Source organism: Protopterus annectens, chromosome 7.part0 (assembly GCF_019279795.1).
Source record: "Protopterus annectens isolate FY-2018-M chromosome 7.part0, PAN1.0, whole genome shotgun sequence".
Lineage (NCBI taxonomy): Eukaryota > Metazoa > Chordata > Ceratodontiformes > Protopteridae > Protopterus > Protopterus annectens.
The window spans coordinates 1,211,792,874-1,211,815,826 of NC_056739.1; the positions used below are offsets into that span (position 1 = coordinate 1,211,792,874).

Below are 22,953 nucleotides of genomic sequence, written 5' to 3' on the forward strand. Positions count from 1 at the left end.
CACACACACACACACACACACACACACACACACATACACACACACACGCACACTCTTTGAGATTTGATTTTCACACACATACCTGAGAAAGCCTGTCACAGATTTACTAGCTATGCCCCTTTGCCCAGACTATAAGGTAGTTACTTCTACCAGACACTCCAAAGGAAGCTACCCTAAGGCTCTTACAAGGGTACCCCGTTATACTGAGTGAAATTAATATTAATACAAATGGTAATGAAAGACTTCCACAATTAAAGACCACCGACCAAAAAAGTAGTGAAACTGTCTTTAATGGACGTAACAAGGATGAAAAACCAAACAGCAGTCAAAATTGAATCAAGCGCTTTCGCCTGGTTAATACCAGGCTTTATCAAGATGTATACTAAAACAACACAATGCTTTATATAGTCATTTACTGGTCACATGACCTATAATTGATTAGAACTACAGATTTAATTAATTATGTTCTTAAAGATATCTTGACATGAAAACCTTGTGTTAAAAACCAATATATATAACCAATACTTGTAACACATGTAATGTTTAAAAACCTACCTATACATAAAAATAAAAAATGTATATTCACATACTAGTGAAATATTGTTAAAAAATTCTTGTAATTTCATACTCAAGTAAAACGTCTTAAAAATGAACATATTCAAGTTGAAAACATACTGAACACCCACACCTGACATGCAGTGCAAATACAAAATTAATAAAATTTGTAACAGTCAAAAACTGTTAATAAATACATGTATAAAATATGCACTGCAGTGAAATATAATATTATTCAGTGTATGTGTAATAAAAACATTGTTGTTATAATCTAGCCCTCCTCATTTTTAGTATACTACTAATACTAACATTGTCATTAAGCCCTGGGGGTCTTGTGGCATTTAACTTCAATTGCCACAACAATTCTTTATATTCCAGCAATGTTTCCCAATCGCCCCCTCTTGGGTTCTGTGTTACCTGTTCTAAAACAATAAATTTCAACTGCATATTGGGACATTTCAAAGAATGCTTGTAAAAGGCATTTGTGTCTTTCTCCTTTGGGACATCATACAGATGTTCATAAATTCTTTTCCTCAAAGATCTCTCAGTCTTACCAATGTAAAAACTGAGACATTGAGTACATGTTCCGAGGTACACTACGCCTTTGGTCCCACAGTTGTAATATCCCATTGATTTAAATCTATAATTTCTTGAAGCAATATGCAAGCTGTTGTCATTAATAATGTATGAACATTGCTTGCATGCCCCACATTTATGTGTACCTAATCTAGAGCTAGATTGTGTGTGATTCATGTAAAACTGCCTCTCAAATAACCCCTTAAGGTTAACATTTCTCCTGTTCACAAATTTAGGTTTGTCGGATACTAGTTTGTTTATATCTTCCTGCAATGTTAACACTGGCCAGTACCTTGACACTATCTTTTCCACTTGTAAGGAGTCTTAGTGAAAGTTTGTATAAACACATTATGTATGTCAAATTGAACCTCTTCTTCTATATGTCTGTCTGTCTCTACACCTATACCCATAGAGGAAAATATTTATTTCTTCTGTTGATTATAACCTCCTGCGCTAGATTATTAACCAGGTGAACTGGATAACCCCTTTCCAAAAATAAATTTTTTAGAAAATACATTTCTTCCATAAATAGTTCTTCTGTGCTACACATCCTGGATGCCCTAATGAACTGCCCCTTTAATATACCTTTTTTCTGATGAAAGGAGTGCCCACTGTCAAAATGGAGGTAGGAGTTGGAAAAAGTGCTTTTTCTGTGAATTTGTGATTGAAAGGTACCAGTGTGTTTATTTTTAAACAGGGAAACATCCAAATAATTCAGGACATCCACACTAACGTTATGTGTGAAGGCTAAAAAATGTGTAGAAGAATTAATGTGGGTCATGAAGTCCATAAAATTGTTAAGGTTTCCCTTCCATAACAAACATATATCGTCCAAGTAACGTTTGTAATGGGTAATGAATTTTGACCAGGGGGTTGAGAATATAAATTCGTTCTCCCAATAATGGAGTACAATGTTGGCATAAGACGAGGCACAAGGAGCATTAATACAAATGGTAATGTTGACCAAACAGCAAGGCTTCCAGGAGTGGCTACAGTGTCACCAAATAAATATAAGTATTCTCAAAGGTTAAAACATTCTCTAAAAGACAATCCGCAGAGAAATGTTTAAATATGTTTAATAATAAATAATAAAAGAACACGAAAATACTAAATATCTATATAATAAACACCAGAGTTTCAATCACAGGAAATATTGCAATAACACAAATGAAGAGATTCACATAGATACAGAAAAGCAGTACTTAACTAAACTCACTATAGTTTCCTGACTGATCTAAAGAATTGTTGTTCCCTAGTTCACTTAGTAAAGCAAGGCAAGATGGAGTGGGTGAGAGATCCTTCTATGTCAGGTTCCAAAAAAAAGCAGACTGCCCTGAGACTTCAGTCTCATCTAGTATTAAAACATCATTTTTGTGCTGGCTTACAGCATGACATCACATGCATCTGGTTGTCTGACTTCTGGTTCCCATAACTCCCTTTACAAGAAACTGAAGAAGAATCTCACACATATGTGTTACCTTACAAACCTAGAGCTTTGCTAAGATCTGTTGCAGTTTCTGGAAATCCTAAAACAATTTCAAACTTCGGCCCTTCCACAGTAGCGATTAGTTCACCCCAAGGACAATACATAAGGCTTTCTAGTACAGACATTTTGTCTCTGGCTGCACTGAGATCTGTGAGATACAATCTTTATGGCCTAAATTAAGTAATTTAATTTCAGGATATTTTTCTAAAAGTTAGTTGGGGTTCCAGTATCCTTTGTTACAATATTAATTTCAACAGTTATAGTATAGTCAGACATACAGATGTATTTCTTTTTTCTGTCCAGCAGGACCTACTGTTGGTACATCTTTTAACACAAGCAGCTTTACAAATACACTTTCAACACAAGCACCTGTACATATCAGTTTGATATACAAATGACATATAATTCTTTATAAAACTCCAGCTAGCTGTGCTGGCATATGTTACACATCCACTGCCCTACTTCGCCTGGCATAACTGGCAAAACCTCACATCGTCAAATAAATAATCCAAGCATGGACATTAATGCCATTCTAGCCTGCCAATATACCAAAACAATTGTTTCCATAATAATTGTCCATGCTCTTCTTAAAAACTATCTAAACTAGTGCTTGCTTTAATATAGTTAAATAGCATGTTCCATGCATCAGCAGCTCTCTCAGAGAACCAATTTGTATGCTTCTCATTCCTATAAAATCTCCTACATAGGTTGCCTGATGATTCTCTAGTACTTTTTGATGACCCCAAACATTCCCAGAGGTAGTTGTCTCTAAATGCTCTATGTACCTTAATAACGTCTCCTCTTAAATATCTATACGAGACACTCTAGAAGTTCATATATTTAAGTTTTTCATAACAACTTGTTAAGGCTAGTAAATAAATAACATTAAGCATTTGCCTTATTTGTCTTCAGTCAGGAATAACACTTCAGGATGTGCAAACAGAAATTTTATTTACAACGCTGGGAGACTATCATCATAGAAACTGGTAAACCAGTCTCAATGAACAAAGGAAACTGCATCTTTTATACATTTGCTTATTAATTCAGCCATGCAAGATTTTGAAGTTATAGTGGTTTTAACAAATCAATGACTTTAGAAATGTTCTTATTCCTCATGATTCTCACCTTGGACTTCACGTGAGCACCTTCTTTTACATGATCCGCCTGCTCCAAAGATCTTGTTTTCCGACCTTGGACATTTCATTTAACAGCAAACTTTCCTTAGCAATAACTTGCTCCCACCCTGGAGGAATCAGGCTAACAAATTCCTTTTACACTAACATGCTTCTGTTTCTTTTATACTTACTTTTCCCTTGTTAAACAGTAAAATAATACAGTTGAAATACAATAGTAACTTCAGCTTATGAAACTGTATTTTTCCACTGTATTTTTTTTGAAATTTTATTTTTAAGTGTCCTATTTACCCTTTTTACTAATCCAGATGACTGTAGATGGTTGGGAGTGACGACTCAACTTAGTATTAAAAATGTTGTATAGCTCTTTCATTAATGAATTATTAAAATGTGTTCACTGGTCACTATTGACGGTACACGGTATACTGAATCTTGGTATGAAGTCGTATATGAGGTTTTTGACAACTTTGGCTGCGCCAGCTTTGCAACATGGGTAAACTTTTACCAATGTCGAAAACATGCACACCACCACCAAAATAAATTGTAAGTTGTGAGTCCTAGGCATCTGGATGAAGTCCAGCTGTACATTAACAGTAGGTCCCCAGGTGGTGGTAAACATGCAGTCTTAATGTTTACAGTTTTGCTAACATTATACTCTTGACATATAGCACAATTATTGACATACTGAAGTATCAAAGAGGAAACATGAGGGGCATAACAACTTCAGATAATTTGATTAAATAAAGCTGTCTTACCTACATAGGCTGGTAAATGATATGCCCTTACCAGGTAAGGTAGCAAAGAGGCAGGCGTCACCTGTCAGCCATCTGGATGTCGCCACAATCCATCAGCGGATTTGATGCATCTGTCCTTATGCCACCTTTGAACTTCTCCCTGTGATGCTTCAGCTTGAAAGGCTGACAACTTCTCAAAATCAAACACATGATTACTGTTGATGTTTGTCATAGTAAACATGCACAAATCTTTGCAACAATTTTCAACTACTTGTTTAGTAGCTTGATCTGCCACATTATTGCCCTTTGTTACAACATCTATGCCCTTTTGATGGGCACAACATTTGATTACAGACAGCCTTCTAGGTAGCAAAAGTGCATTTAACAATGATTGTATGTACCCTGAATTTTTAATTAGATTTTCCAAAGAGGTCAAAAACCTTTTGTATTTCTAAAGTTGCCCAAAATCATGTACCACCCCAAAAGCATAATGGCTGTATGTAAAAGTATTGGCCACCTTGTCTTTGGCTAATTCGCATGCTTTTTTGCAGAGCCACTAATTCAGCTATTTGAGCAGAATGAACCCCCTATACTATTTGTTGTAACAATACTGTATCTAAGTCCTTGTCCTGCCAGGCAGTGAGCACTTGCTTTATTTGATTTTGTACAGGGGCTTGCAGACCCTGCACAAAACCTGCTGCAATAGCTGGCTTAGCTTGCTCTTCTGGGTCTGTTATTTCTGAATGTCTAGCAAATACTGTTTTAAGATGACTCAAATAGTCTGCAGGGGCTTCCCCTTTATTTTGTTTACATGTCTGTATTTTAGACCAGTCAGTCCTAACCTGACACATGTCCATAGTTTTGTTTAACAATGCTGTCCAATTATCTGTTAATGCATTTCCTGTGAGAGTAAAATCTGTTATCTCAGCTTTTTCCAGTAACTGTTTTTTTTATTTTATCTGAAGTAACGACCCTAAGCAGCTGGTTTAAATCTGTTAAAGTAGGATTCTAACATTCTATTATAGTTTTTAATTTCTACTTAAACTTTAATGGATCTTCCCTAATATTTGGAAAACTTTTGGACATAGTATACACATCAGCAGGGTTCCAAGGCTGATGAACAAGTTATCTATTATTAGTGCCCAGAAATTCCCTGAGAGGTGCCAAAAGATCCCCCAGGAGGCCACAGTCTCTTGTTTAACCCTGTCATGTTGAGCATCTGTGATGAGCTATGGGAGTATTAAATACTAATGCCCATGTTGGAAAAGTAGATGCTGTTTGAGAAGGATAGGAAGAAGACCCCCCCCTTGACTGCAGATGCCTGTTCAGAAGATTGAACAGGGGAGCTAGTCTGAGATGTAACAGTATCATGCTGACTGGGTGGCCAATGGACAGTTGAGTGAAAGGTAGGGGTCTGAGAAACAGCAGAATATTGTACACTGGTGCATATGGGGGTGGGGATGCAGTTGCTGCTGGAGAATTATCATCCTCTTTATAAGTTTCTACCTTTTGGCCTTCCTCTGTTTGTTCCAGACCTGCTAAGACAGGATAAAGGGATCTGTTTTTACTGGTCTGTACTGCCTTCTTAACCTCTTTTACCTGTGTTAACAATTTTTTATTAGCATCCTGTAACCCCCTTAATGCTGACTCCTTTTCTCTTGTAAGTGCTTTACTGTACGAAGAATAAAATATTGCTGTTTGTTCCCCACGTACTTTGATTTTCTTTTATTCCAAAATACCTTTCAATGTCATCAATTTAGTCCTACCATAAGTTCCATTTAATGGAAATACTCCACCAGAACAATGCTTAGTGAGCTGAAACCAGTCATGCAAATACTTACAACTTTCTTTTCAATAATTATGATACATAAAATATGCAGGTGTTCCCTTTTCAGGGATTTGATCTTGCTTGCTTATCTTTGTCCCCCCCCCAGTTTTTTTTAAGACTTACCTTACAGATCCTGGATCCTGGCAGTTCAGAGGATAGAAAATAACTACAGCAATCCACACACCATACATGGAGGGAAGGGTAGGAATTATTTTGTCAAGCGGTGACAGAGGAGAGGTTTTGATCAGCCTTTTCCCACAGCACCCCCTTACTTTTGTCCCATTGCAAGCTCAAAAGTTACAGCTCCAGCATTGTGATCGGGATAATGGGGTGGATAGGTACTGTGTCCAGAACTGACCACTATTTCAGACCCAGTGAGGGTACTTCTATACAATCACTCCTATGTCTCAGTGTGCTATGGGCTCATTAATTGGTTTTAACAGCACATACTCTACATCCCAACATGCTGTAGGCTCATGAACTGGTTTTAACTTTATCATTAACTTTTTGCCTCATTCATTCATATATTAAAAATACATAACATCTCTCATACCTCTTATCATTCAGTCCTGAGGGTACCGCCCTTGACACAAGGAGCCTTCTTGTGTTAATTTGTGCTTTGCTGTATGTGCACATACATTAATACATTTTTTTCATTTGTTGTGGGGTCCTCCCACTAGCAACAAATTTTCTGTGGGGTCCTCCCATTATTATTTTGCATACCATACAAACAACTCAGTCATTCAACAAAAACACAGTTATTCACTCATTCTGCGTTTATCTAAAATTGTCTAAAAGAGAGAAACCACAAACTATTTTTCCCTTACAAAACAATTCCCTGCCAAGGCTAGTATGTTTGCACACCCTGAATAGCTACACATCTGAGTCTCTGATTATTCCATGCAAAACAGTGTGAAATTCACAGAAAGTCTGTGATGGGCCCTGTTGCACTACTGCATTGCATCAATATCAAAGTTCAGATCCGGAGAATGGCAACAAAATGTTAAGGCTAGTAAATAAATAACATTAAGAATTTACCTTATTTGCCTTCAGTTAGGAATAACTCTTCAGGATGTGCAAACAGAAATGTTATTTACAATGCTGGGACTTTCGTCATAGAAATTGGTAAAGCAGTCTCAATGAACCAAGAAAACTGCATCTTTTATACATTTGCTTATTAATTCAACCATGCAAGATTTTGATGTTATAGTGGTCTTAACAAATCAATGACTTTAGAAATGTTCTCATTCCTCGTGATTCTTGCCTTGGACTTCATGTGAACACCTTCTTTTACATGATCCACCTGCTCCAAGGATCTTGTTTTCTGACACATTAGTAACTTCAGCTTATGAAACTGTATTTTTCCACAGTTCTGCATACAAATTATATTTGTTTTTAACAATCATATTATAGAATCATTAATGAAACTGGAAATTGATATACATTTTTAATAAGACAAACTTAAATGTTCATATCTATGGATGCCATGGTATATTTACACTGTACTCTAATTGTTCCAGTTTACTCATGCTTATTTTCTTATAAGGTTTCCATTTTGTTATGCAGCATTCAAGTTTGGGTCTAATGTAACTAACAAACAATTACTTCATCAGTTCTGATTTACTAGACTTTATAAATAATTTTATACAACCTATAGTTCTATAACTATCATTAACTAATTGGTTGATATGATTAGAAAAACTCAAAACTAGAGCTACCCATATACCCAGGTCCTTAAATGAATCTATACTTTCAATCATTGTATGCTGTATTAAATATTCACTTTTCATTTTATCTCATATGCTTAGTTTTTGATGTAGTTATCAGCATATTATTCTCCTATGTCTGAATGGTCAATTTAGTCAAGTTCTTTTGCAGACATGCGCTATCTGTAAAACATGTAATCAATTTACCCAGTTTCAAGTCATCTACGTACCGACTTTATAACACCTCAGATGACAAAGTTAGATCCGAAAGATGCAATCTAAACAAGTATGGGCCAAGGACAGAGCCCTGTGGGACACCCTGGCCGTAACCAAGGATTTCACCTGTCTAGTTGCTGAATTATGCTTTTCATGTCCTATCTGCAAGCCATGCAGCTATCCATCTTATCAAGAGTACATCAATACCTAGTTGCTCTAATTTATTGATCAGTATTTTGTGTATGACCCTGTCAAATGCTGAAGTTAAATCTATATAAATTACATCGCACCACAATTTTTCATTCATAACTGTTATTATATTATGGAACATCATGTTACAGTTGGTAATAAATCTATTTTCAACATATGAATGCTGATATATGGTTTCAAATCCCAACCTTTCCAATTCTGACAATAGCTTATCCAATAGTATCTTCTCTATCATTTTTCCACAGCATGAAACTAAACTTAAAGGTCTATATGACTCTGTGTTTGTCCTACTCCCCTTCCCCTTAAAGACTGGTTAAACAAGTGCATGTCTCCAGTCTTGAGGAATCTCCCTGTATTTATATGACCTGGTAAATAATAGATATAATGGTATCTTCCTTTTTAATTTCTCTAAATCTTTTGGGTTTCTAATACCATGATGGGAATGGACCCCATTCCTAAGTCAAAGTATGATTAAAGTTCATTAAATTAGTATTGTTTCAATCTTTGATGTCAGCTAGAAATGCTCTTTTTAGCAACTGCAATGTGCCAAGTAATGACTCTTTCTGCAATTTGTATGGAGTTACATGTATTGGTAACATATCTAAATATGATTGCAGATTCTTTTTTATAAGACCCGTTGCTCCTACTACTATTGGAACTGTCTGGGTATCTTTCTTCCACATTGCTCTCATTTCTGCCCACAAATCCTGATATTTTATGACTTTGTGTCTCTCTGTATGCAAGACACTGTAGTCACTGGATGTGGTGATTTCAATGATCAATCCTACTTTTGTCTTCTTTTCATGGACCACTATATCCAGTTTTCTAGCATCTGTCTTTTGAACTGTTGGTAATGAATGATCCCATGTGATGTAAACTTCATCATTTTCTATGATGCTTTGTGGCTCATGTTTCCAGTGTTTTTCAGCCATTTCAATACCATAATGTTGCACAATCACTAGTGCAACAATTTTGACACGGTATTATGCCTTTTAGTATACAGTACTTCTGCATTAGTATGTCACAACCAGCAACGAGGTATGCAACTGTTTCCAATTCAGTTTTACAAAACCTACATTTGTCTGTTTTTCCCACATGTTCAATGGACTTTGTAAACCAACATGTACGCAGCCCACTATCTTGGACCACCAATATTAACCTTTCATCTCTTGGTTTGAATTCACCTCCACTTAACCATTCCTGCATTCATTCCTGATCAACATGAGGTTCTTCCTATATTTATTCATTTTCCACATTTCTTGCCTTCTCATCTGGTCCTTCACCTTATATTCTTTCTTTCTTTTTTTTTTTTTGGCACATTCAGTTGCTGCCTGATTTTTATCTACTGGTTTGATTTCCATTCCTGCTTGATGCCAATATGCTTCTGCTAGATTAAGCAGAGAAGCCATCTTCGATTTATTCATCTCATGTTTCAAAACTTTCACTACATTTGGGTCTTGTGAGGTCAGTAGATATGTGTAAAGTCCCACGATTGCAGATCTATACTTGCAATCAGTTTCAAGGAGCTCCATCCCTCCTTCAGAATGGGGAATCTTGGTATGCACTGATTTTTATAAATCATTTGGTAAGCATGAGGCATCCTTTTTGTTTTCCTATCTAATCTATCCAACATGTTTTGGGGCTAGTGAATCACTCCAAAACTGTAAGTCAGGACAGAAAGAGCAAATTGGTTTATAGCTTGGATTTCATTCCTAGATGTCAACTCTATTTTCAGGGTTAATTTAAGCCTTCTAAAGTATTCCTAAGTTTTATTCGCATTTGTTCATGTTTTATTGTTGATCCTTCATCACTTCCCACATAATTATACCCTCCCACTTGCTCAAGCTTTTTTATATCACATTCTTGTCCCAAACTCATGTTTTCCAGGTGCTGCAGTTTTCCTGCTTTAAAGGTTGCTTTTGCACATTTAACAGGACCAAATGACATTCGTATAGCATCTAAAAAAGTTTTGACAACTTGCAGTTGTGCTTTCAGTTCCTCATCTGATGAGCTATACAGTTTTAAATCATTGACAAAGAGAAGATGAGAAGTCTTTACACTTTGTTATTTTCTAGGAGCCAAATTGTAGCCATGGCCTAAGCTGTTAAGTAGACAGCTTAATGGGTTAAGGGCAAGGCAGAATAGCAGTGGTGACAGAGAGTCACCCTGGAATATCCCCCTTTGAATTTTTATCCCTGGCACAATAATTTGTCCTTTAACATGGCTTAATTGCAAAGTGGTCTGCCACTGTTTCATGGTCACTGTAATGTAGTTGATCAGTGTAGGGTGTATCTTATACATTTTTAAGCACTCTTTTATCCGTGAATGTGGGATAATATAATTTTTTTTTGTAGTCAATCCATGCCATACTTAGATTCTTCCCCTTTATACAGTTGTCCACTACATCTTTATTGAACAACAAATGATCCTTTGTTCCATATGACTTTCTTTTATTGCCCTTTTGTTCTACTGCCATAATTGAGTTTTCTTCTAAATGATTATAAATTCTGTCGGCATCAATTCCCATGTATAGTTTATACGTTGTCGGAAGGCAAGTTATTGGCCTATAATTTTTAGGATAGTTTGCAGCTTCACTCTTATGTAGGAGCATTGTTTTTCCTGTTGTTAACCAGGTTGGTGTCTGTTCAGGGTATGCACATAAAAAGTTCTTACTACAGGCTAAATCTTTGTGCAAAGATGTTAATGCTTTAGCCAAAAGTTAGATACTGCATAAGGGCTTGGGGTTTCCAATTAGAGGCTTTTCTTAAATTTGTTTCAATCTCTCTGGCTGTTACTTCATCCCATTTCATATCCTGTATCTTTAAACTTCTTATTCTTTCTTTTACTTCTGTCCATTTGGCATCTTTGTTATGTTCCACAGGATCTTCATAGATACTTCTCCAAAATGTATCTATTTCTTCTTTTTTTTGGCGATCTTTCAATTCTTTTTACCTTGTTTCCCAGTTATCTATAAAACTTTTTTGGGTCATCACTAAATTGCTTATTTTGTACTTTTCCTTTATATTTTTCTGCGTATCTTCTACGTTTTTCTGCCTGTGCTGAGATTTTTAGTTTGTTGTTTGTGATAGTGCATGATAGATAATGGTACTGCAAGTTTTTGCTGAAGTATTCCCAGGTCATTATTACTAATTTTGTATCCTCACTGTGGTTTGTTTGGATCCAATTTGCACGATTCTTTTTTAATATAATCTAATTTGATTTTTGTATCTGAGGTTAGATGGATGTCACTAGGACAATTTATCACCTCCTTAGGGGAGGCAAATACCTTTGCATAAGATTTTGTAAATATATCTGTAATATGCTGTGTCTGAGAATAAATTTTAGAATCTACGCACAGTTTATCAGTCTGCATGTCTTTACTCCTTCCATGTATTATGTGTGTATAAAATGGATTCCTATTATGCTCAATATCTTTATATTCATTTTCTTTAAATTTTTCTTTATCTTGTCTCATAATATGTTTAATTTGTCAGTCCAGCTTGTTTATTTCAGTTTTCAAAGCTGTAGTTTGATTTTTTCCAGTTGTTATATTTTTTGTGTCTCACTTAATCAAGTATCTTGTTGTTGTGGAAATATATCTTCCTGACATTGTGTGCCTACATCCAAGTGTTAAACATTTTTTGCTATTTTTGCATTCAAACAATTTCTGTTCCAAAACTCCCCACATTCATTCTGCAGTTTTTCCACTGAATGCATCACTCCATTTAGTTTTACATAGTGACTGTTTTGGTTCCACATAATCTGTAACTAATCTTCTGTGCATTGGTTTAGATTTCTATTTGACAGAATTATCTAGCAACAAATTAACCTTTATAACCCCATGATCACTGCACATCAGTGGTGGTAAAACTTAACATGAAGTAACAGTAATTTCTTTAGGAATACAGACAATGCCTAGTATGTCCTGTTCCCTGGTAGGTAGCAGTTGTTGCTTCTGAGCATATGTTGTGAACAATTTCCTTACTAATGTTGCTGATTCAGTATTAGTCCAGTCTGTTTCTGGTAAATTTAAGTCCCCAGCCACTATTATTCTTCCCTCCTGTGTTCCATGCAAGAAATTTATGAATTCCTCTAGATCATCAGCACTTGACTTTGGTGGTCTGTACACTCCAGCAATTATTATATGTTTCATGTTTCCCTTTATTATCACAGTTACACAATATATACTATTGATGTTATCAGTGAACACGTAATAATCACAGATCTCATAACTGTCTTTAATCCCATTCATAACACCTGTCTGTTACAGTAAAAGTATTTACACCCTGACAAAAAAAAAATGGTATTATCTTGTTCAATAAGGGTTGAGTGATCTTTAAAGACAATAGGCACTTCATTTCCTAAATATGATCTATTTGCCTAACATTATTCATCAGTCCAGTCATTAATATCTGTAAGAGTAGTTCTCCAAGCCGTGCCAATTGCAAAAGTGCAGTTGTCATCAGTAACTCTAGATTTGCTACTAGTAATTTTGAGCAAATCATCCAACTTTTGACATGAGCAACACCGATCACCAGTGTTACCAGGTGTGACTTTTCACTTAATGAATCCATATTCAGCTGCAAATGAATAAAGAATTCTAAAAGAAAAGCATAATCAAAATCAGTTATCACAGAATTCAAAGAGAATTTAAATCATCTTCTATGAGAAAAATCACATGAACAATACATAACTAAATATTGCATTTAGTATAGTAAAGTTGTTGCTCTGACCGTACAAGTTATGAAAGTCACACAAAAACTGGAATTCTTTTCTCAGCATCACTTGCAGTCACACCTGTTTTTAACATTAAAGATCAATAAATCACAAACCAAGACAGGATTGTTTAAATAAGCTCTGGATTGTTCTGTCTGCAGTTTATGTAGATTTATAGCTGATTAGGCCCCGTGGAATGGTTAGAGTTTGCTTGTTAATAAAACCTATCCCTTTCTAACAACAAATGGTGGAAATTAACAGTGAAACAACAAAATATAAATCAAATTAAATATCCTTGTCTACAAGCTATCCCTTTCTTCCTATAAAGAGTGAAAAACAGTGCCAAAAATAAAATATAAATTCAAATAAAAATTCTCTGACAAGGCTGCTGTGCAGTCAATCACAAACCAAGACAGGATTGTTTAGATAAGGCACCATTGCCAGTTTGTACAGAATTTGCTCTACTTCATCCATTCTGATGCTTCCAGTATCACCTGTTCATGGTATATTTTGGAGTGTACAACTTTTGTGTATGTATAATTGAAAGATGTAAGTTTTTATATTTTCAGGAACTGTAGGGAGCTTGATGGAGGGCTAATTAACATTACTCATTACCTTGCTACATTCCTTTAATCAGCTGTACCAGGTAAATTTAACATATTTGCATACAAGTTGGAGTAATAGTATTTTATTCCAGCTAAAATAGTCTTTATTGCATTTCTTATGCAATTTTCTGCTACACTGGGTTGATAAATTTGACTTTAACCAATGTCTTTACTCTTCATGAATTCACCTAACATATCTACATTCTTGCATAGATATGTGCTAAAGAAAACTTGCTAATAGTTCACCTTTTGCCCTCTTAAATGCTTCCCTGGCCTTAGTCCTCATCATTCACGCTGGTGGCCTATTCCATCATCCCTTGGACATTTGGTTAAAAATTATTTTAACACGTGTAAACTGAACTGACTCTGTTTTAATTGCATGTCGTAACTCCTTCTAGCTGCCTGTTCCTTCCTATTTCAGTCCTCTACAGCCAGCAATGACCACTTTATGGACCCATGTCATGTCTTCCTTCTCCATAGTGTCTGCTAAGCTCAGCCCCAGGCTGCTGAGTCAGAACTGAACACAATGATTGGGGACTCAAAACTAAATGGTAGAGCAGGATCATCACCTCTTTTTCCCTTGATTCTGTCTCTCTCTGCCTCTCTTTCACTGTGTAGACTAGCATCCCATTGGCTTTTGTCTGCCCACTTAAATTGCCTCTGGAGGTTCAAGCGTGCAGTAGTTATCTCTCGCAAGTCTTTTTTTCTTTTCTCAGCAGTGCGACCACTACCAGCTTGTATTCTCTCCCCAGCGTTTCTCCTCAGTTGTGGCACTCTGTGTTCTCCGTAGTTAAATGTGAGCTGCTACCTTTGTCATCAAGCTGTTAACTGACCCATGATCCTCCTCTTAATACTCTTTCTCAGTCCTGTCCTATCCATTTTGGTTTGTTGTCATTTGTGAAGAAACTTATCCATTTTTTTCAGCAGACATTATTACACCATATATGGTCACAATGAATCGGACTAGTCCCTGAACTGACCCCTGTGGTGCATTACTTGGCATAACCATGTCTTGTGATAGTCCCCCTTCCCTGTAACTACCTTTGCAGCCTGCCCTTCAGCCATTTTACTGACTATCTGTACATTTTGCTCTCACTCCTAAGCCCTTTTTTCACAATCAGGTAGAACAAATCAGAAGATTTGTAGAATGCCAGGTAGAGCACATCCAGTGGATTTATCCTGTCTATTTCATTTGTAACTAAGTCACAGAATCAGAACAGGTTGGTCTAGAGGATTTATTGGTCATGAATCCATTTTGTTTTATATTGACTGGGTTTTGTCCATTAGCTTTATTCTTAGTATTTTTTGCATCATCTGCCTAAAATGAAATTAAACTAATCAGTCTATAGTTCATCAGATTACTTATAGAATCATCCTTGTAGTGGGTCCTGCCACAGCCTACCTCTCATCCTCTAGGAATTCTCCATCTTCAGGAATATTTTCAGTACCGTTATGAGAGAATCAAGGATCTACCAGCACTCCAGATGCCTTCTTTAGTATTCCAGGGGGCTCCAGAGTTGTTCGGAATTATTCAACTGAACAATTAAAAAAGTGTGACCCCTTTAATCACTTGCTTAAGCTACCACCTAAAAGTGGTGGCTCTGTCTGACAGCTAACATGTAGCTATATGTCTGCCATTTTAAAGGTAAATAACGTTTGCTGGTGGCATAGATGTCAAAGCCCTGACTACACCCCAGGCGGCCCAACTTCATTTAGGGGTTCTGTCATATGACAGTGCAAGTAGTGACTATGGAATGGGATGGTGGTCACCACCAGCTCCCAGCACCACTCTACTGGCACAGCCTCCACTGTAAAGCCAAGGCCTGTCAGGATGCAGAGAACTGGTGCAGTGGGGATATGGATGTCACCTCCCAAGTCGGTGATGGTAGCCCTTGTCAGCACACATGTATAGGAGCATATATGCATGAATGGAAGGGCATGGGTGGTACTTAAAGTGACACAAGTGCTCAGGTCATGACCAGAGGAGGGTTAGACCATTCACAATAAAAATGGCCATGGCTGCCAATGTCTGCCTGTATGACAGCCTTCTTCCTGGATGGCTCTCATCCTATTAGTTACAAAAGGAAACAAACAGGCATCCAGTAGGGGGAGGCTTGATGGCAACAGGCAGAGGGGGAGAAGTACTCAATAAACAAATAGAAAACACAAATACTTACTAAAATGGTGATTGCTGGAGACTACACCAATAAGATATAGATAGGATTGTAGTCCTTGTTTTTACTCTTGCATGCTATAGCTAATAATCAGATAGATGTTGCATATGTAATTCACATGTGAAGACTATGGGAAAACAAATTACTACTCTGTGGACTAAAATCATGATCAGCAGCAGAACTTGCAGAGAGCATAACATGAAACATTATGATACTTTTTTCTTTTCTTTGTTTTAGGCACTATATTTTTGATGGATTGGTGTGAAAATCCCACCCACTGCCATACTGTCACCAATTAATATGTGATGGACAGGGAATGTGGACTTTAATTCCTGTACTTGTGCTGCCAATATTTGTGGTGTAATGTAACTAGCATTATGGGGTTAAACTCCCTCCACTGGTACCAGTTAGTGTACAAAAGGAAGTCAGTCTTAGGGTTATAAGGTGCCTTGCTGCCTTGAGTAATAGTGAGCATGTGTCATACTCGGGTAAGCTCTACAGTGCACAGTAACAGATTAGAGTTATGATCACCGGTAACTCAGACAGAGCCCAGTGCCTTTCAATGGAAATTTACCAACAGTGAGTGAAACTTGAGAATTATTTTGTGCATACAGATATGTATGCAGAGAGAGAGAGAGACACACACACATGCACACACACACACACACACACACTCACACACACACACACACACACACACACACACACACACACACACACACACACACACACACACACACACACACACACACACACACACACACACACACACACACACACACACACACACACACACACACACACACACACACACACACACACACACGTGCACACACACACACACACACACACACACACACACACACACACACACACAAACACACATGCATGCACACACGTGCACACACACACACACACACACACACACACACACACACACGCACACACGTGCACACACACATACACACACACACACACACACACACACACACACACACACACACACACACATACACACACAGTCTCACAAAACAGTGTGCAACCTATCACTAATCTCAGACACTTCATTTCCATCACCTCTGGCTTCCTTATGTGCTCTGCCTTTATTGCCCAGGTTTCTGTATCATACAGTGGCACTGGTCACACCACTGTTTTGTACACCTTACTTTTCAGTTTTTTTGGCATTTTTCTGTCATACAGTACATCTGACACTCTATGCCAGTTGCCTGCAGCCTCTCTGCTTCTAGCTTTGACATATTCATTCAGACCTTCCTTTTTCCTCAACCACCCCTCCCAGATACTTGAAGCTGTTAACTTGTTCCACTGTCTTGCCAGCTTCTTCTGATTTCCCAAATTTGCGGCCATTACCACTGACTTATCTGTACTTGTTTCATCTCATGTGCCTTCAGTTTTGCATTCCATTCCCTTCCCCTATCCTTTGCTGAAGTTCTTGCTCAGTTTGCTTATAATGCCACATCTTCCGCATACAACAGTTTTATTGATCTGTCCTCTCTGACCTGTTTGCTAATGTAGTCCAGTATCAGTATGAAGGGCAATTAAAAAAGCATAGCTATTAATAAATCAAGAGTGCTAATTACTAAGTACAGAATGTGGCAGTTGTGGACAATGGTGGATGGAAGTGGGAAAAAGGCAAAAAGAGAATAAAATCAATATGGTTACAAAGGAATGTGAGGCTAATGATTAGGGTCTAAGATGGGGCCTACAAGAGTTGGAAAGGCAAATGTGCGTAGATAGTGGAGGCATGGTAAAAGAAGGATATCAGGTGAACAGCAAATGAAGTGAGGGCAGCCATACATCTGAACTGTCCCAATGTTGTAGCAACTCGTCTAATGTTGTATCAGACTTGTACTCCATCCCTACTAAAATAGGACACTATTTTGAGAAGTTCTTAGTTAATCAAATCAGTACTTCAAAAATGTCATTAGTGTGGAAAATTCCCTGTGTTTTTGCGTTGCCCCTTATTCTGAAAGTTTAGAACTGAAAAAAAAGCAACATTTGAAACAGTGATATCACTGATGATCAAGAAAAGGAGCAAAGACGTTTAGGTACATTGCAGAAACAAGGCAGGAATATAACTGTCAGAGTAAGTAAAGAAGTCTGAGACATCACAGAAGGCTGGGAAAAAAACAGGCATACTGAATGAATGGTTTGCATCAGTATGGCAAAGTGCCATGTTAGGAGAGAGGGAGAGAGACAGAGCAGAACAAGGGAGCCCGTAGGATTTTTTGCAGGGGGGTGCAAACCCAGAGCCCCACCCACATAGCTCACCCCGCCCCCTGCCAACACAGTCCCACCCAAGTCCACCCACCCAAGCCCCGCCCACACAGCCATTCCAGTGTCCCATTACTTGGCTATTTCTCCCCATTTACTGTAGACACTGTTCAAATCTGTGTGCATACTGTGTTATGCTTTAGTTCTACAATGATTACAGGCAGTTGGATTTAAATTTACAACTTTTATTTCAAACATTATAGCCCAAACACTGAGACATTTACTAAACCTAAACAAAGCAATAGTCTTGCAATGAAAACAGACTTGGCATTAAAGCTTCTCTACTTTTGAAACTCACATTCAATGAAATGGCATTGAAACCCACATTCAAAGAAAATGCATCTGGCCAGTGGCAGGTTATTTACCTTTGAACTGTTTTCAAGCAATAGGCTCCTTGCACACCGTTAGGGCCATGCAAAAGTTATTTGATTTACCTGATTGTATTAATTATAATATATAATTGAATTATATCCCTTGTATTATACAGCAACACTTGTATATTTCAATGTTTCATCTACAAATTCAGTGCCTGCTGCCGTCAAAGAATAAATTGCCTATGTTAAATTAAAAAAATGGTAAGCTGGTATATTGCAATAGAAAATGGATGACAAGCTGAAAAACAGGTTCATAGTTATTATGCATCTCATCCAAAGGAGGACATCCTGAGGACTGCAGCATACAAATGTATATGCTGTAGGAATAGAACCTCAAGCCTTTACATTAAGATGCAAGTATTCTACTTGTGGTGCTACTAACATAGCTTTAAAACTTTATACCACAATAGAGCTACCATTTGCTAAACAAAATGGTTGCACATTGTAAATAGACTTGGCATGAGCAGCAGTGAACTTCGCTTCCCTTAAAACTCACAGTTCCTTGAAAATGCACTTGAAAATTCCACCTGCTAACTCTAACTTGGGCATTTCACTTTCTCTCTCTCTTACAAAGATACCACCCCCCCTAAGGCTTCACCCTTAGTGCAAGAAATCTTGACAAAGCCTAAAATAAATAGGGACAAATTATAAATATGGCTCTCAGAAAATTGCAAGAGTAACAGGATTTGTGTTAGTATGCAGTCTCATTATTTAGCAACTTCAATCCTTTTTAAGAGGAATATGGGGCAAAAATCTGGACAGCTGAGGGGTATGCTACCTCCCTCATACACACACCAAATAATTCTGGTCAGACTTGAATTAGTTCTGGGAAGGTTGCACTGAACGGCACCGTGCTTGATCTGAAGTGGGTGAAATCCTGGTAGCTAGTGATTGCAGCTCAGCAATGTGGAGCATTAAAGCATTTTTAGCAGAGCATTGTTTCATCACTACCTATTGTGTTTGCACATAAGCTGTAGTCATTTCAAACATTTGCCTTTTTTGATTACTACAGAGTACATTTACCCACCAGAGCTATTGTGTTTTGACTTCATTGTGGAGCTAGTTGTTGCAGGGCTTGGCTTTAAGTAAGGTAGCAATGCTTATTTACCATATACCATTAAAGCCACCCAACTACAAGTGTACTAACACACAGACACTGCTATAAGACACTGGTCTCCAATAAAATGTAATGAGCTTCTGAAAATACTGTAATCCTGTCCTTTTATTACAAATACTGTCATATGCATTTCAATACCCAAGGCTTATACATTATCTAGCTATGTAAATATTCTCTGCATGGCAACAACGAAAAGGCTTTCAATGCTAGCAATTCTTTAACAATATGCTTACTAAAGCTTACTTGCATCTTACAATCTCCGACAAGCTTACCTGATGTTCATTAAACCATGGCTACTTAAACAGAGCAACAGGACACTGTGATAGCATGCAGTTCCTGAATAATAAGAAGCATAAATCAACAGTATAAAAATCTGATAGAAAACCAGAACATTTTGCAAAATCAAGGACAGATGAAAAGCCACGGTCATATTTGTGATCTACCTTGGATGGGGAATACTCTGCACACTTACTGCATAACTGCTTCTTGCCTTCCTTGGACACATCCCGAGCCACTACAATGGGGCTGTGGTGCAATAAGTATGTCATAATTTGAAGGCTCTGACACTCCTACCTCTCAACTTCAGAGCAAGAAATCTGGACAAAGCCATACATAGAACTAGAAGTGGGACACAGGCCCAAAAATAAGGCCAATTTTAAATATTGCTCTTATTAACTTAATAGAACAGGTAGATCTTGCATTAGTACAAATTTTCTGAAGGGTATAAAATCTGAAACTCAAATGTCTGCCATTATTTTCTAACTTCAATCTTTAATGACTTGCCACTAATTTGCCAGAAACCACAATTTTATGAAAAACAGACCAAAATGTGATGCAAAATACCTGTCAAAAAGGGACACCTTTTAATATTAACAGTTAACTTGAAGCAGCTAACAAAATAAGAGCATCCACATGCATTTCTGAAATAAAGGTAATCTACAACTGATCATTACAGTTATAATTGTAAACCCTCCACATTTTCTTCCAAAATTGCCATTTTGGAGGAGGCATTATTAGGGAGAGCAACATTTTGAGCCAGAATTGGGGACAATTGAGATGTTTGGATATTCCTAATCTACAAAGTGATTTGCACGTACCTCTCAACCTCTTAATGCAGGAAATCTGAACAAGGCCAAATATATTGGGGAACATAGAAACACTACTAAAAATTGCTCTTGTATAAACTTAGACAGTCTTGCATTAGCATGCATTTTTCTGAAGATTATGACATCTGAAACTCAATGTCTGTCATTTAATGGCTTAATTCCTAAATGATTTGCTAGAAAACCACAAATTTTGAGAAACAAACCAAAAATAAGCAGCAAATATCTATTAATTCTGCAAAGATATGGACAACTGAGAGGTATAGTTCAACCGGGCTGTCTGAGTTTGCTACCCCCTCACAAAATCATGGTCAAATGGAGCCTCCCCCCTGCAGCCATTCCAATGTCCCATTCCTTGGTTATTTTGCCCCATTTACCATAAACACTAATGTGCATACTGCTTTACTTCTGCGATGATTTAGGATTTCATTTGAAAGTTTTATTTTGCATTTTACAGCACAAACCCTAATACATATCTGTTAAAGCAATGCAGTCTCAATGAAAATAGACTAACATTAATACTTCTCTGCCCTTGAAACTCACATGCATTGAAACAGCACCGAAATCCACTTTCAGAGAAAATACATTTTGCCAATTGCAAATATTAACTCTGGGCTGTCTTCAAAATCATAGGCCCCTCGAACATAACATACACATGCTCTTTGATACACCTTCCTGACTGTAATACATTATATTCCTTGTGCAATACAGTACAGTTGTTAAAGGGCATTTTAAATTTATTGTTTTGAAAATTTTTCCAGTAAACAAAGAAACAAAAAGCATCCACCAATGACAAAATTGCCCAATTCAGAACATTTCCATCATAAAGTCTACTCAAGTCCACCAGTATCAGTAAAAAATATACACAATCTCTGTAGTAAAATCCACATTGAAGAAATTTGTAACTAATAGAGGTTGCTGCTAGCAAACACTTTATATGTCATTATTTAATCTACAAATAAAGTGCCCGTTACCCTTGAAGAATAAATTGCCTTTGTTGCATGCAGTAAAATGAAAAGCTAGTAATACCGCAATAGAGAATGGATAGCAAACTGTTAACAGGTTCATAGTTACTAGGTATCTTTGCCAAAAGGACTGCAGCATCCACCCCCTTTACAACACAATACAGCATCAGCAATGCATTTACCTACTGCAGGAGTAGAACCCACAGCCTTCAGCATCTAAAGCAAATACACTATCTGTTGTGCTATTAATGTAAGCAGACTAAACATAATCAGCACTAAACTTTTGCTCCCCTGCAGCTCTCAGCTCCTTGTAAAATCTACTCGACACTCAGCTGTATCTCTGAACTTTGCAGCACAAGAAATCTGAAAAAAGCCGAAATTTATTGGGGGGGGGGGCAAAAGGCCAAACAACAGGGACACATTTTAAACATTGCTTGTATAATGTTTGAAAGTTGCTAGAATAAAATGCTGCATTACCACCATACATTTCACTGCCACGTCTTGAACCCGGGGGACCCCGTGCAAAAGTCAAAGCAACATACCACTATGCCAAATCAGCTGTTTTGTGAAAGAGGAAGACTGAAACTTTACCATTTAGTGAATTCAGTTCTCACCATAGCACAGCTGTCAACCTCTTAGCACAAAAGACCTGAACAAAGCCAATAATGGGTGACTACAACCACCAAACATTCAGTGAATTCAGTTCTCACCATAGCTCTCAACCTCTTAGCAAATAACACCCGGACAAAGCCAGTAATGAGAGAATATAGCCCCCAAACATTTTCAGTGAAATCAGTTCTTACCATAGCTCTCAACATTAGCAAAAAACCTGGATGAAGCCAATAAATACCTGGATGAAGCCAATAAATACCTGAACAAAGTCAACACTGGGTGAATACAGCCCCCAAACATATTCAGTGAATTCAATTCTTACTATAACTCTCAACCCTAGCACAAAACCTGGATGAAGCCAATAATGGGGGGAATACAGTCCCAAACACAGGGATACATTTCAAATATCCATCTTGTACACTTAGAAAATTGCTAGAATAAAAGCTTGCTTTTGTTACCATACACTTTCTGAAGAAAAGAAGTCCAATATTGAAATGTGTCCATTTACATTTATTAACCAGGAAAGTCTGACTTTGAAAAAAAAAAAAAGC

General features: G+C 37.3%; 1 protein-coding gene across 1 annotated transcript in view; it reads left to right on the plus strand.

Moving 5' to 3' along the window:
* NMB (neuromedin B) overlaps window positions 1–22,953 on the plus strand; it is a 212,935-nt gene that overhangs the window by 34,704 nt on the left and 155,278 nt on the right. The window lies entirely within an intron of this gene.